We start from the raw sequence: 16036 nt of genomic DNA, 5'->3' as shown, positions 1-16036 counted from the left end.
ATGTATAAATTTTAGAAGAGAGAAAATATCACAGGATGTTTTAGCCATTTTTAAAAATCTCTTCTGTATATTAAAAATATACGCCAGATCGTTATTTTATATTCTTTGTTTGTGCTACAGTATGTCAAATGTATCTATTTACTTGCCTCCCCACGAGGGCAAAGTTAGACACAAGGTTGTGTTTTTAATGTGGGAAATATCCAGCTTCCCAAAAGGGGCACTCTGGATAGGAACAAAAATAAACATTGCCTCAGTCTAGAAGGATTTCTCCTCCACTGATCGAGAACAGAACATGTGATCAGTTAGTCAAGAGTGTAGATTCAGAGACGCGGTCGGTAATTAGAAGAAGAAAGACAGTGGTAGACAGTAATGGAAAGAGGAAAATGTCGATAGTAAAAAGCTACGACCAGAGTTACAGCTTTTCAATGGGGAAAACATCCGAAATAGAAACTGCTGTATATACCACCAAGGCTTTGGGTCGTACGAATCTTTGTTTGCAGCTTTTCTGAGAATCCGTCAAATCAAGATCAACCCAAGATGGACCAGGTGTGTTTTCCCATTGATGTAGAACCCCAGAGACTGTTATTTGTCCCTTAATGTTATAATTGTTATATGTCCTGTTTAAACAATCACTGGACGATTAATAGGCACATTCATATATAGACGATCAAATATATATACACGTCGATAAACACATCATATATACAACCCTCCATGTCATACTGAAACCCCAACAATACCCCATAAGTATAACTTCTCATTAAAGATTTAATTCTGTGTGAAATTCTTCCAGAATTATATTTTGCAGAGTAGCCAGTATTAATACTCTGTGTGCGTATAGTAATATCGGTTGGCATAGTGAAAAAGGTAACACATTATTTCCTTTTAAATCGGTTTAACATTTTCTTTTAATTCGAAATACATTTCAGTTTTTGCGCACAGACTGACTAATTCCCATAAGTTAAATAGTACAATCCAGTCGAGACCAAAAAGATTTCCGAACCAGGGAGTACATACATTTTAGATTTATGAGTTTTCTCCCATGAACGAAATGTTACATTTAATTCTCCTTTGAACTCTGGCATTTTTCCTGTGTTCGTTTTTGTGGAAAACATTTTTTTTCAACTTATTATCGAGATATCACTTCCTGAATGACGCTTTTTCTTCTTTGACTCTCTTCGGTTAGTTTTTAGACATTACTACGTTCACCTTTGATTGCGACTTTGTTTTTACTTGTCTCTGTTTCCCCAGACAATGAGAATTTTGAAAATTTAATTTGCGTATTTCGTATTTTCTTGCTTCCAACTTTTGTAATAATAGAGTGATTTTTTTCATTGTCAGACTATTGTAAGCATCTTTTCCTAAATAGTGTTCTAAAATAAGCTGAAAACGTTGAACCAATATCAGGATCGTACTCAAATGCCGAGAGTGAATTTGAAATTCCTTCAGTCTAAAAAAAATCCTTGAACCTCGTAATTTTATGGTCCTAGATAATGTCTTCCAAAATCAAAATGCGGATTCCATGAACAAAGCTTCTTTCTTAGAACTGTACGCCTGTGGAACTCTGTTCCATCTGCCTGCTTCCCACCGGACTACAACTTGGATGTCTTCAAGTCCAATGTTAACAAATTCCTAATGAACCGCCCCCTTAAGTAAACACTTCATCAAATCTCCACACTAATGTAATGTACTTGCAATAACCCTTATCCCTGAGTGGCTTCCGGGCCTTGATAAGTGGTGATCACTGTGTAAAAAAAAAAAAAAAGAGATTTATTGTCTTTTGCCTGTCGATTGAATAACTTTACAAACCCCCTTGTTGTTAGTGTTAAACATGTTTTTTGTTTTTTTTTTGTTTCAATTGTAATTATTGTCTTTATTGTTGGAGTTGCTATTGTAAAGTGGCTTACAGCACTTTGGTTAATTCCAAAATCTGTTCCATTTTACTAACATATCCACAAGGAAAAAAATTTCTCTAATTTTCGTAGACAATAAATTTTCTAAATACAAACAAGAGGGAGGGGCCACTTACTTTCTGTAAGAATCGAATAAAATCTTTTATACATTCCTTGTTAAGCTAAAAAAAAAAATGGAAAGAAAGAAAAAAAACAACTTTTTCTTAAAATGTAAGGTCGTTTTAAATCTTTCATTGTTAGTAATTATTTTTTTACTTGTCAGTTCGTTTCAAATTCTATGTCCCGCGAAAAGAATATATTTGTATGAAGCCGAGTGGTCTTTACTACTGTTCTTAGTAATAATCTGGTGAATTGCCTTATTGAACAAGTGTTCCTGGTCGAAGCTGGTATTCCAAGCGTTTAATATATTTACTCTTTATGGCCCATGCATTCTCTATAACGTGTTTGCCCTGGCAATTTATGTTTATTTCCACTATGTAATGATATATTTGATGCGGAGTCGTTCGTTAGTGATTACATCTGTAAATTTTTCATTCTCTTTTATATATGTTTATTATGTCCCTCCTCTGACATTTATCCTAGATAAATCTTCTCTGTGAGAACTATGTGTGTGTGTGTGTGTGTGTGTGTGCAAATTCAACCGTTGCCTTATGATATATCTTGCAAAATGGATATATTTGTGTGAAGTAGATGGGTGGCCTTTGCTCCTGTTTCGAGTTATAATCGCCGTATTGAACGAGTGTTCGTGATCTGAAGCTGATATTCCGAGTATGAGGCTTGTGGCGTACCTTTCGACGTCTGACCCAGGTCGCTCTACTGGTCAGTATTTATGGCTTAACCTGCCAATCATATTCTTGCAAGGAGGAAAGACCCGGATGTGCTCATATTTATTATATAACCTTACGTTTGTATAAAATAATGAAATCAAAAATAAAATAGCATAGGATACTAAAAACTTGTTAAAAAGTAATTAATTACGAAATTGAATCCACTAGAATGCATTTCAATTTTTTATCAACGACTAATTTAAATCTTTTATGCATCTGTATGTAAAGGCAACTGTGTGTGTTTTTTTTTCATTGCAGTTTCTTCATTGTTGTATTTTTCTCAATTATAGTCCAATCTTGTGTTATCTATGGTAACAACTGATCAAATATCATGGTTGCATTGTTTGAAAAAAAAAACAACAACAACACGTGCGTCGCATAAAAAAAAAACGATTTTTATATCTTCATAAGTTATATGAGTCTCCTCTGCTTTTATAATAACAAGTCGAACAATAAATAGTACAATAAAAAATATTTTTATGATTTATCGATGAGAAAATTATATTTGAATATAAAATCTATTTTTCTGATTGTGGATGTTGCTAAGTGATTAATCACTTTTCTATCAGAATTAGTGACATAACTAATCGATCATATTACATTTTCATACATAACTTCTAACTCTATTAATGGTGACAGCATTTTCCAAAATTCTTACAATGTTTTAAAAAATAGGAATCAGTTTATTGATCATTGAAAAGTTGGTTGGCTCGGGATATTTATGAGTTATTTCCATTCAACCATATCAAGTTATGTCCACTGAATCATACTAGCCCACGAGAGATGATTCCAGAAACCAGAACTATAATTCCAAAACACATGGAGGTTTTAGAAACTAGATTGAGCCTCTCTTTTTTGACTAGCTTTCACCATCTTCACATGGCTTTCACAAAGTCTCCACAAACAATGCATATATTGGTATGGCTAGAATTAGTATTTCTGACCGCGTTACACATCCTTTGTCCTCTCTGCAACGTCTTGTAACACATGGAACCCAATAAACATTTCAAAAACATATTAATAAAAAAAAACAAACTCTGCCATCTTTGTTGTCTCAAATTACAACCTGTGCCTTCTTATAATCAAAGTCTTACTCATTCGAATAAACAAACCCACTATCAACCAAGCCTGAGACAATGGGTATGATAAAATGCTTTTAAAATGTGTTAATCGACTTTCTCAATAAATTTGATAATTTTAATTTTGTAGCTCATTCCTAAGGCTATGACAACAGCATATTGTTTTCATTGTTTTGACTCTCGAGTATATATATATCCGACACAGTTAATCAACCGAGAGCCACACCACTCTATATAAAAGCATATAAGATATCAACGGATATACACTCGAGAGTCAAACCAGTGAAAAGAATATGCTGTTGTCATAGCCCTACTCATTACATGCCTGACGAAGACTCATGAGTTTGCAGATATGGCGAGTTTCTATTCATTATACTTGAACAGAACGTTAGACGTTAGATCACTGGCCGACTAACTCAAAAGGATGGATTAAAAAAGAAAGAAACAGAAATTTTCACTGCCGTTTAATCAAATGTTATTGCTCATTAAAAAAAACAAATGTATTTCTTTCGCACTTTTAATATTTTATTCATATGATTATGTAGTATGTCTTAAACGTGTTTCATTGAATAGCAGAAGTCTGCCAAAAACTCATCAGAGACAGATATGTGTTACTCGAGAAAAAAGAAATAGTTGGAGAGATTTTTTTCTTTAGAATAAAAAAGATATGGTGAAGGAAATGGAGATATTTTAAAGTTTGCGAAATCATAAGAAAAACAAAAAACAAAAAACTCTTACTTATTATAGTGTATACAGGTACCCTTAAAAAAAAAAACGCAATTGAATTCAAAGTCCACGAGGAGATCTTCTTTAATGGCACCATCTTTGACTTTTCAGATTTCAGTAATATTTCTAAGGTTCAAAATAAAAGCGAGAAATTCTTCACAAATTCTAAAAGATGCTATTCACAAAATATTAATAAAAAAAAACACCTTAAATTTAATCTGAATTATTAACCCAAAACTTATTAACTTGATTTTCGAAATTAAAATTACCTACATAACATACCCATCTATCAAGAATACACATTTATTTCCATTTTAAATAAATGTTTGCATAAGATTTATGTAGTTCGTGTAAATTCCTCCTGTCTCCGATGTCGAAAATAAAAAAATTAAAAAAGCAAAACGTTCCCACCACTCTGCTGTCTAATTTCTTGCAACTGCAAAAACACAACTCTCTACTCACAAGACTTGCTCACCAAATCCTAAATCCCCGAGTCTCTATAAAAGGCTTTTATACTACAATCAGCAGCATCTCATTTGCATAAAGCGATCAGTTAGATTAGCATAAAACTGTAAAAGCGGCCATTTTTTTTTTCTTTTCTTTTTGTCCGCACGGGACCACACAAGAAACAGGCGTGTACTGATTTTTTAATGCGTTTTAATTACAGTCTTACAAATTCTCATCCTGTTAAAATTATTAAAATATTTATTATTTAATTAAATAGCACCAAGCAAACCATTATTAATTCAAAATTCATGATTTACATACGGTAAATTAATTCGTCCCATTAAAATCATAAAACAAATTAGATAACCCCCTTTCTGCTGGAGTTATCGCTATTAAATTTGAAATTCTACTCTAATCATTATATAAGATATATATTTAACCGATTTCAAAATTTGAATCATTTTTACATGTTTTTATCCAAACTCTTCCATTAAATGTAAAATTACATCACAAATTCAATAGAAATTAATCCACATTTTAAATCAGGTAAAAGGATAATTATTACGGCTTAAAATTTCATCATACTAATCCTCTCCTAATGCAAAAACATTGTATATTTTTATTAGCACAATTGCTACGTCGAGCATATTATTTATTCATAATATCTAAGTTTATTTTTAATTATTATTTATTTTAACTTTATTTATTTTATTTATCTATCTATTCATCTATATATATTTATTCATCTCTCTCTTTCTGTGTGTGTGTATATATATATATATATATATATATATATATATTGATTGCAGAAATTACCCTCTGGGCCAAAGTACCGTCGGTTTGCAACAACAGATGCCACATACAAATTTATTATGTCTAGATTATGTAACTTTAGAACGATATTTTAGACACATTAGATTGTTATAATAAAATACTACATTTTATCCTAGGAGCAGCACCATCAAAATCGCTGCATCTTTAGAGGAAGTAGTTCCTATTTTCCTCTTAAATATTAAGTCCTCCTACCGCCCCCAGTCAAGACTAGGATGAAATATACACATTCTACAGATATTGTTCTTGCACTCTTCATAATTGGATCATAATCTTATAGACATAACATAATCTTTCCATTTCTCGATTCAAAAATAATAAATTCTACCTTTTCAAATTCCACCATTCTCATTGACTGAGAAATGAGCATTCAATTATTTCAGAATCAACCTCTTAGTACATAAACGAATGTTCCAGAACTTTTCAAATATGGCGGGACTCTCTACAAGACACAACTGTTTTAAAAAATAAACCAAACAAAAACATAATAACCGCTCATAAACAGAAAATTAAATACTGATAACCTTACACTTACATATGCACACATTAATAACACACTACTATCCCCCCAAAAAAAACAAACCCTGAACAATATATATATATATATATATATATATATATATATATATATATATATATATATACGGCATAATCACGTTGACACACCGGTTCTCGTCAGATCACGGAAGTTAAGCAATGCTGAGCCTGGCTAATACCAGATGGGTTACCATTATAATATATATATATATAATATATATATATATAATATATATAATATATATATATAATATATATATATAATATATATAATATATATATATAATATATATAATATATATATATATATATATATATATATATATATATATATATATATAAATAGGAGGTTATTAGGTTTATTATTTAATAGCGTGATGGTTAGAAGTGCCAACTGTTGCCTAGGCGGTTGAGTTTCAATTCTGGCTTGAGGCAGTTGCACTGAAGAGTTGTGATACAGTGAAACAGTCTGTGTCTGACTATATATATATATATTTTGTTCAGGGTTTGTTTTTGTTTGGGGGGATAGTAGTGTGTTATTAATGTGTGCATATGTAAGTGTAAGGTTATCAGTATTTAATTTTCTGTTTATGAGCGGTTATTATATTTTTGTTTGGTTTATTTTTTAAAACGATTGTGTCTTGTGGAGAGTCCCGCCATATTTGATATATATATATAATGAATTACAAAAGTCTATATACCAAAGTTTATGATGTTGACCATCTTACAACTTATTTCTTTAATTCAATTTAAATTTGCAATTCTTGACAGTATCTGTTTCATAGCACAAAATCAATCACTTAATTATTATATCAATTAGTGAATCTATTTTGCCCTTAACTCATCAGAAGAAATAGCAACAATCAATCCATCATATCCATATATATATTTCATAATTAAAAAACGGGATACACTATATATCTAAAATAATGATATGATATCGTTCCCTCTGCTTGAGTGTGGGTGTGTATATATATATAGAGAGCGAGAGGAAGTTTATATCTGGACATTATAATGAGTTGTGCACAAAACAGAAAACTTTGTTGGTATGGCCACGTTGAAAGAATAGTTAAGAGTTCTTAGGTCATGTTATGAGGACTTACCTATTCACTCGTCTAATACTGTTGTGAGGAATTATCACAACCAAACGCGAAACTGATAGTCAGAAAATGCTGACAACCTTTCTTTGTATTCACTTTCTCGTACAATATATTCTTTCTACCTAAACCTGTTGTTCACATCTTTCTTTAATACCTGTTTCTAGTATCACAACAGGTTAATAAATGTGAAACAGTTGAGGTAGCAGGTTCAGCTGGCAAAAAAAAAAACTACAGAAAAGATAGAAAGTGATAAAAATGGGCGTGAGAGAAGAACGGATAAACAATTAGAAGGATGAAGTTGACGGAAAGAATAATAAATAAAAACCTGAACAGAGATAGATCATATATTATTCAATTGGAATTCGTTATTGAGATGAGTATTATCTATTAATTTATTTATTGCAGACTAATATCATCATCTTTCTTAGTTGTTGTTTCACAACATTTCAGCCAACTATTCCTCTGGCCTTCGTCAGGTGGTTAACCATGACGGGATAGGAACTCCGAATCTCCTAACTGCATTCTCAGCAATTACTGCTATCTATACTTGATGTCGTCTCACCATGTTTTGGCCAAGTAAGCCTCTGGCTGGCTTTGAGTAGGATTGAAACCGCTATCTTCAAATAATTCTCACCTAGAACCCTAAGGTACTTGCCCAAAACGTGGTGAGATGACAACAAATATGGATGGCAGTAATTGCTGAGAATGCAGTTAGAAGATTCGGAATTCCTATCCCGTCGCAGTTACCACCTGACGAAGGCCAGAGAAATAGTTGGCCGAAACGTTTTGAAGCAACAACTTAGAAAGATGAGGATAATAGTCCACAATAAATAAATTAAGATATAAGTCAGTTTGGAAGTTAATTTTAAAAAGCTGTCCAACACATGCCAGCCTGTGAAACAGGCGTTAAATTCATACTACTGCTGCTGCTAATGATGATGATGAATAAAATTTATAACAATTTATTTTATTTGAATATAGTAAATTTAAGCCATCTTAATTATTCTCAGGTACCAGTCTTTAGAAGATATGTACCATTATAATAGTTTTTTTCTTAAGTTTTTTTTTCATCGAAGTATTAATATTAGTCGTTATTGGTATCTTTATAAGGGGAGATCAACTAGGCTGTTCATGTGGCAAAAATGTCCTTTGATCAGCTGTTGTGAATAGTAATTAGACAAGACATAAGCAAATATCTAATTTCAAAGCTCAGTGTCATCATGTCAGAATGTAGGCAGGAGGTGTTCGGTTTTGTTGACAATAATAAAGGTCACTTGGCTATTGTTCACTGTAATAACCGGTAGAGATTCTAGATTTGACATGACAGAGATCAGAAGACGATCAGAGGAAGGCTGGTGTTTGCTGAACAGAGTTAATGAGTGGGTGAGTGAGTGTGAGGGGGGGGGATATGCCTCATCCCCATGAATTAACAGACATAAATAAACTAGTTGAATAAGCTGGTGAATAATCAGAGAGAGAGAGAGAGAGAGAGAGAGAGAGAGAGAGTGGGAGAGATATTGATATAAAATAGATAGACAAACAGATATAGATAGATAGATAGAGAGAGAGACCGACCACCCTGTAGGATGTTCCACGAATTAATACCCGAGAAGAGAAAACCAAGTAGAAATAGACCAATCTTTACTATTTGTCTCCCCACGAGAGCAATGGTAGGCACAAAAGTCGCTATTTAAAGTGATGAATTGAGTTCCCCAAAATAGGGCACTTTGGACTAGGGACAAAAATGACCTGCATAGCCCCAGCGGCACTCCTTCGTGAATGAGGATATCTCATATTTGCTAAGGCAAACCAATTAAATCTGGATACCAAGTTGCGGTGAGCAAGGGCAATTAGCACAAGTATTCATTGCTAAGAGAAGCTACACGCCGGATGAAAGATTAAGAATTATCGGTAGAAATCCAAAGGGGAGTAGACTATGGTGTAGCTCCTAGCTTCATATAGTGTATTTTGACATTAGTAGCGTCTTTGAAAAGTGCCAAGAACAAGTCTAACACTTAATATAAATGTAGCTACATTAGTGAATTAAAAAGATGGATAAAAATATGAATGTTGTAAATGGATGGGTCACCAGTTAGCAAGTGCTAAACATAACAATGGGATTTTGTGAATGAAAGCGAGAAAACATGAGTTAACGAACAAAATATATTTCTTAGATGTAAAATATACTTTGAAAGACCAAAGTTTGTTGAGAAAGTTTAAATTTCTTCGGTAACTATTTCCTTATTTTTTTCTTTTTGCAGAGAGGGAGGTGGCAATTATACAAAAGCAACCTGAAAATATATCCGCCAAAAAAGAATTACAAAATCTCCCAAAAATAAATATTCTACATTTCAAGATGGGAAATCACTTTCTGATATTAAACATAAAATGGTAACAGAATGGTTTCTCAATTTTGGAATGTGAAAATTTGGATGATGGCATTTTTTATTATTTCATTTTTTCCTGTTTTACTTTTAAATGAGTGAGGAGAATGTGCTATTTTAAACTTTTCAATTTTTTAAGGTTTTAGATGAGGTGAGGTTTTCTCAATTCACTTAACAAAAAAAAAAAAAGATTACCATGATCGAAAATTCTCGTCTTTGGCTAAGAAAAGGTGATCATAACGACTATTAACGAACTTCAGTGACTCTACAATTATGAACCGAGCTGTTTCTGTTTTCATGTTTACCCTAAACCAACCCAAACCTAAACTAACCCTAACATTACCTAAACATAACATAACCTTAATCCTAACATGACTGTAATATAACCTGTAAATAACTCTAACCCAACCCTAAACCAACCCTAACATTACCTAAACATAACATAACCTTAATCCTAACATAACTGTAATATAACCTGTAAATAACTCTAACCCAAGCCTAACATTACCTAAATATAACATAACCTTAATCCTAACATAACTGTAATATAACCTGTAAATAACTCTAACCCAACCCTAAACCAACCCTAACATTACCTAAACATAACATAACCTTAATCATAACATAACTGTAATATAACCTGTAAATAACTCTAACCCAACCGTAAACTAAGTTTTAATTTTAGTTTGCAAAGTCAGTTTACTTCTGTTCATATTGTGTAGAAGAATCAAAACAAGCAAAAACTAACCCCCCATCTAATCCACACGGCGATCCCCACTCCAAAACTTTAAATATTTTACAGATATTTTTTATAGTTAAATCATTCTTTTATATTCTAGCCTGGCCAATATCGGAAGAACACTAGTATATATATATATATATATATATATATATATATATATATATATATTAGTGGCCTGGCAAGGCCACAGGGGAGACAACCAAGCAAAAAAAAAATCCAAAGCAAAATTCATCCCAAAGCAGCAAAACTAAAGTTGGCTTGCTAGGACACTATATATATATATATATATATATATATATATATATATATATATATATATATATATATATATATATATATATAGAGAGAGAGAGAGAGAGAGAGAGAGAGAGAGAGAGAGATGTATGCTAATTTGGGCATATGTTATTGGTTTGAAAATATAGGTTCTTTTTAATCAATTGTCATAAAACTATAACCGTACAATAGTATTATAATCTTCTAAAAGCATGCAAATTTTCATGTAATTTCGGCCCATATAATCAAAGATATGAGCATTTCAATATTCAATTTGGCGATGAGTATAGATATATAGATATATCACTTTTTTGGCAATTTTATAAGTTCGAAATCTCAGCAACTACTGATCAGAATTAAACAAATAAAAACTCGTTGGAAAGATAATGACCTGAATTGTGTAGTGAGCTATGTGACATTTACCTTTAAGGTCATACATTACTGTTTCAAGAAGTGGGGGATTATTTTTCTATATTAATTTAACGTAAAATAAGCACCTACTTTATGACCACCTTAGCTATGAGTTGGATGCTCATTTTACGTTAAATTAATATAAAAAAGTGGTCCTCACTTTATAATTTCTTTATATCTTGAAAACTACTCGTTTCCTGGGATTTTTACTGTTATTTTCGTTTTCAGCACTCTCAAAAACCTTTAATAGTGGTAATTTTAAAGGATTTTTCGTGGGTGGAAATATACTGCACCTTTACCAATACTTCAATCATAGTCGTTTATTTTCCTAGTTTTGTATATGAACTAAAAAAATATCTGATATTTCCACAAAGTCTTTGGCCTTGATAGAGGGGAGACTAAAACTTGCTGCTATGGTTTCAAATGATCTGAAATAACAGCAAGTGGAGACTTGATTCCAAATATTTCTCTTATGTTATACCTCCCCTCTTTGGTTTTCACACATAAAGTAAATTTCACAGTGTATAAGGATTATTTGAACTGGAAATATCCATAATCGTACCTTATTTCCAAAAGAGAGGAGATATAACATCTGAAAAATATTTGGAATCAAGTTTCCCTTTGCTTTTATTTCAGATCATTTGAAACTATAGCAGCAAGATTTTGTCTCCCCTCCTTCAAGGCCAGAGGTTTTTTGTATATATATATATATATATATATATATATATATATATATATATATATATATATATATATATATATATATAAGTTACCTTGTGGGACTTTCAGGTAAGATCCAAAAAGCATTTAAGCTGACAAATCAACACTTACTTCTGACTAACCAATTTTCATTTGTTATTGTTGTGCCACGTTATTGGTAATATAGTAAAGCATTTATCAGCAATTTATCTTTAAAACTTATTTAGCTCGGCAAAGAAAATTGATAATATGAAATATTATTTTAATAACAATCGAAAAATCAAAATCAACAATGGAAATAACTTACATATTTAATGGGAAAATATAAGAAATGTTACCTAATATTCATTTTTCTTTTCTTTTTCTGTATAAGTAAAGAATGTGAAAATAAATATAAATCCTATATATAATATTTTGTTTGCAGAAATTCCTCTCTGGACAAAATTACTGTATGTTTGCAAGAACAGATGTCACATACAAATTTAATATGTCTAAACTATTATCCACCATCTTATGTAACTGTAGAATGCCGTTTCATACATATTTATTTGTATGTATATTTAATAAAATCATACAATCCATCCTAGGAGCTCCATCAACACTATTGAGGAAGTAGTTTATATTTTCCCATCTGTTACAAAAGTCCTCCCACTGACCCCACTCAACACCGGGAAATATTATTCACATTACACATACACTGCCCAATCTTCCTTTGTAACTATCTCGCGAACTCATGTACATACCATTACCTTTCCTTTTTGAACACACTATACTTTTACAAAAAATGTCCGTACATTATTCATCTTGCAATTCTTTTAATGGGAAACAGATCAATTGTTTTTTTTTCTTTTTCTGCACACCAGCATACCGTTAAATCACACACGCACACACAGAGAGAGAGAGAGCTATACATAGAGAGAGAGACAGAGATAGAGCAAGAGATAGAGCAAGAGATAGAAAGGTAGAAAGAAACAGGGAGAGAGATAGAGAGAAAGACAGAGATAGAGCAAGAGATAGAGAGAGAGAGAGAAAGATAGAAAGAGAGAGAGACAGACAGAGAGAGAGAAATCATCATAATGGTGCTCTGTTACATTTTATCGTTGTTATTTCGAAGGCCTGAAAGTAATTCAGGAATCAAACACACACACACACACACACACACACACACACACACACACACAGATAGAGAGACAGAGATAGATAGAGACAGATAGAAACAGATACAGAGAGAGAGAGAGAGAGAGAGAGAGAGAGAGAGAGAGAGAGAGAGCTTTGACATCATTTCATTCATGTGCCCCCCGTTAGGTTTAAATGTTTTCTTTTAAGTTTTAAACGTCATACTTTCACCATGGCCCACCACTCGATTAACCATGTTTCTTTGTTTTTGTCTACATCTTTTTTCCTTCTGGCGTCATACATTTGCGCCTTGCTAATGCAGGTTAATTTTTTTTATTCCTTTTATATTTTTGCGCTCAAACCGGTAATTGCTGCCATTCGCATTTTTCTTTTATAGGGGTTTACTTACTTTTTATAGATTTTTTCTTTCTGGTGGCCTCACACGGACATTAATTATTATAAAATCTTTACTTTTTTATTTTTACACACAAATACGTCATAATGCAAAATACCATTGAAGTTTAAAACTATTTGTGTGTACTTTAATCTATTATAACTATTATTGGATTTTGATTTTTTTTTTTTAATTTTACGCAAATAGTTCACAAAGCTAAATAAATTGTTTTTGATTATTACATACCTTACATTTCAAGCTAATTACTTGTCAATCACACCCACACTCACAAAATATGGTGTCTATTTCGAAAGCCATTCTTAACATAGGTAGGGGGGTCCATTCCGAATGTCGTTCTTAACATGAAGAGGTTGATGGTTGGGCTACAACAACAACCAACTGTACTTTAATTTTTTTACGTGGGAAAGGGGGGTACGCTACCACCGGGCAACAATAAATAAAATGACTTCACTGGATTCCGCGCAACGCCAGGTAGTTACTGCTAGTATATGATAATGCATATTTTATCTCTGTTTCAATATTTCTCAATATAAATAGCTATTTTGTTACCCATAATATAAATAGCTATTTTGTTACCCATAATATAAATAGCTATTTTGTTACCCATAATATAAATAGCTATTTTGTTACCCATAATATAAATAGCTATTTTGTTACCCATAATATAAATAGCTATTTTGTTACCCATAATATAAATAGCTATTTTGTTACCCATAATATAAATAGCTATTTTGTTACCCATAATATAAATAGCTATTTTGTTACCCATAATATAAATAGCTATTTTGTTACCCATAATATAAATAGCTATTTTGTTACCCATAGTATAAATAGCTATTTTGTTACCCATAATATAAATAGCTATTTTGTTACCCATAATATAAATAGCTATTTTGTTACCCATAATATAAATAGCTATTTTGTTACCCATAATATAAATAGCTATTTTGTTACCCATAATATAAATAGCTATTTTGTTACCCATAGTATAAATAGCTATTTTGTTACCCATAATATAAATAGCTATTTTGTTACCCATAATATAAATAGCTATTTTGTTACCCATAATATAAATAGCTATTTTGTTACCCATAATATAAATAGCTATTTTGTTACCCATAATATAAATAGCTATTTTGTTACCCATAATATAAATAGCTATTTTGTTACCCATAATATAAATAGCTATTTTGTTACCCATAATATAAATAGCTATTTTGTTACCCATAATATAAATAGCTATTTTGTTACCCATAGTATAAATAGCTATTTTGTTACCCATAATATAAATAGCTATTTTGTTACCCATAATATAAATAGCTATTTTGTTACCCATAATATAAATAGCTATTTTGTTACCCATAATATAAATAGCTATTTTGTTACCCATAATATAAATAGCTATTTTGTTACCCATAATATAAATAGCTATTTTGTTACCCATAATATAAATAGCTATTTTGTTACCCATAGTATAAATAGCTATTTTGTTACCCATAATATAAATAGCTATTTTGTTACCCATAATATAAATAGCTATTTTGTTACCCATAATATAAATAGCTATTTTGTTACCCATAATATAAATAGCTATTTTGTTACCCATAATATAAATAGCTATTTTGTTACCCATAATATAAATAGCTATTTTGTTACCCATAATATAAATAGCTATTTTGTTACCCATAATATAAATAGCTATTTTGTTACCCATAATATAAATAGCTATTTTGTTACCCATAGTATAAATAGCTATTTTGTTACCCATAATATAAATAGCTATTTTGTTACCCATAATATAAATAGCTATTTTGTTACCCATAATATAAATAGCTATTTTGTTACCCATAATATAAATAGCTATTTTGTTACCCATAATATAAATAGCTATTTTGTTACCCATAGTATAAATAGCTATTTTGTTACCCATAATATAAATAGCTATTTTGTTACCCATAATATAAATAGCTATTTTGTTACCCATAATATAAATAGCTATTTTGTTACCCATAATATAAATAGCTATTTTGTTACCCATAATATAAATAGCTATTTTGTTACCCATAATATAAATAGCTATTTTGTTACCCATAATATAAATAGCTATTTTGTTACCCATAGTATAAATAGCTATTTTGTTACCCATAATATAAATAGCTATTTTGTTACCCATAATATAAATAGCTATTTTGTTACCCATAATATAAATAGCTATTTTGTTACCCATAATATAAATAGCTATTTTGTTACCCATAATATAAATAGCTATTTTGTTACCCATAATATAAATAGCTATTTTGTTACCCATAATATAAATAGCTATTTTGTTACCCATAATATAAATAGCTATTTTGTTACCCATAATATAAATAGCTATTTTGTTACCCATAATATAAATAGCTATTTTGTTACCCATAATATAAATAGCTATTTTGTTACCCATAGTATAAATAGCTATTTTATTACCCATAATATAAATAGCTATTTTGTTACCCATAATATAAATAGCTATTTTGTTACCCATAGTATAAATAGC

At 30.9% G+C, this 16036-nt stretch overlaps 1 protein-coding gene across 1 annotated transcript in view; it reads right to left on the bottom strand.

Annotated features, from left to right (window-relative positions):
* LOC145295910 (uncharacterized) overlaps nt 1-16036 on the bottom strand; it is a 220837-nt gene that overhangs the window by 76073 nt on the left and 128728 nt on the right. The gene's annotated exons all lie outside the window — the stretch shown is intronic.

Source organism: Euprymna scolopes, chromosome 16 (assembly GCF_053919585.1).
Source record: "Euprymna scolopes isolate OS-2025 chromosome 16, ASM5391958v1, whole genome shotgun sequence".
NCBI lineage: Eukaryota > Metazoa > Mollusca > Cephalopoda > Sepiida > Sepiolidae > Euprymna > Euprymna scolopes.
Note: the sequence above shows the minus strand (reverse complement) of the source record. Positions and strands in the feature narration are given on the sequence as shown.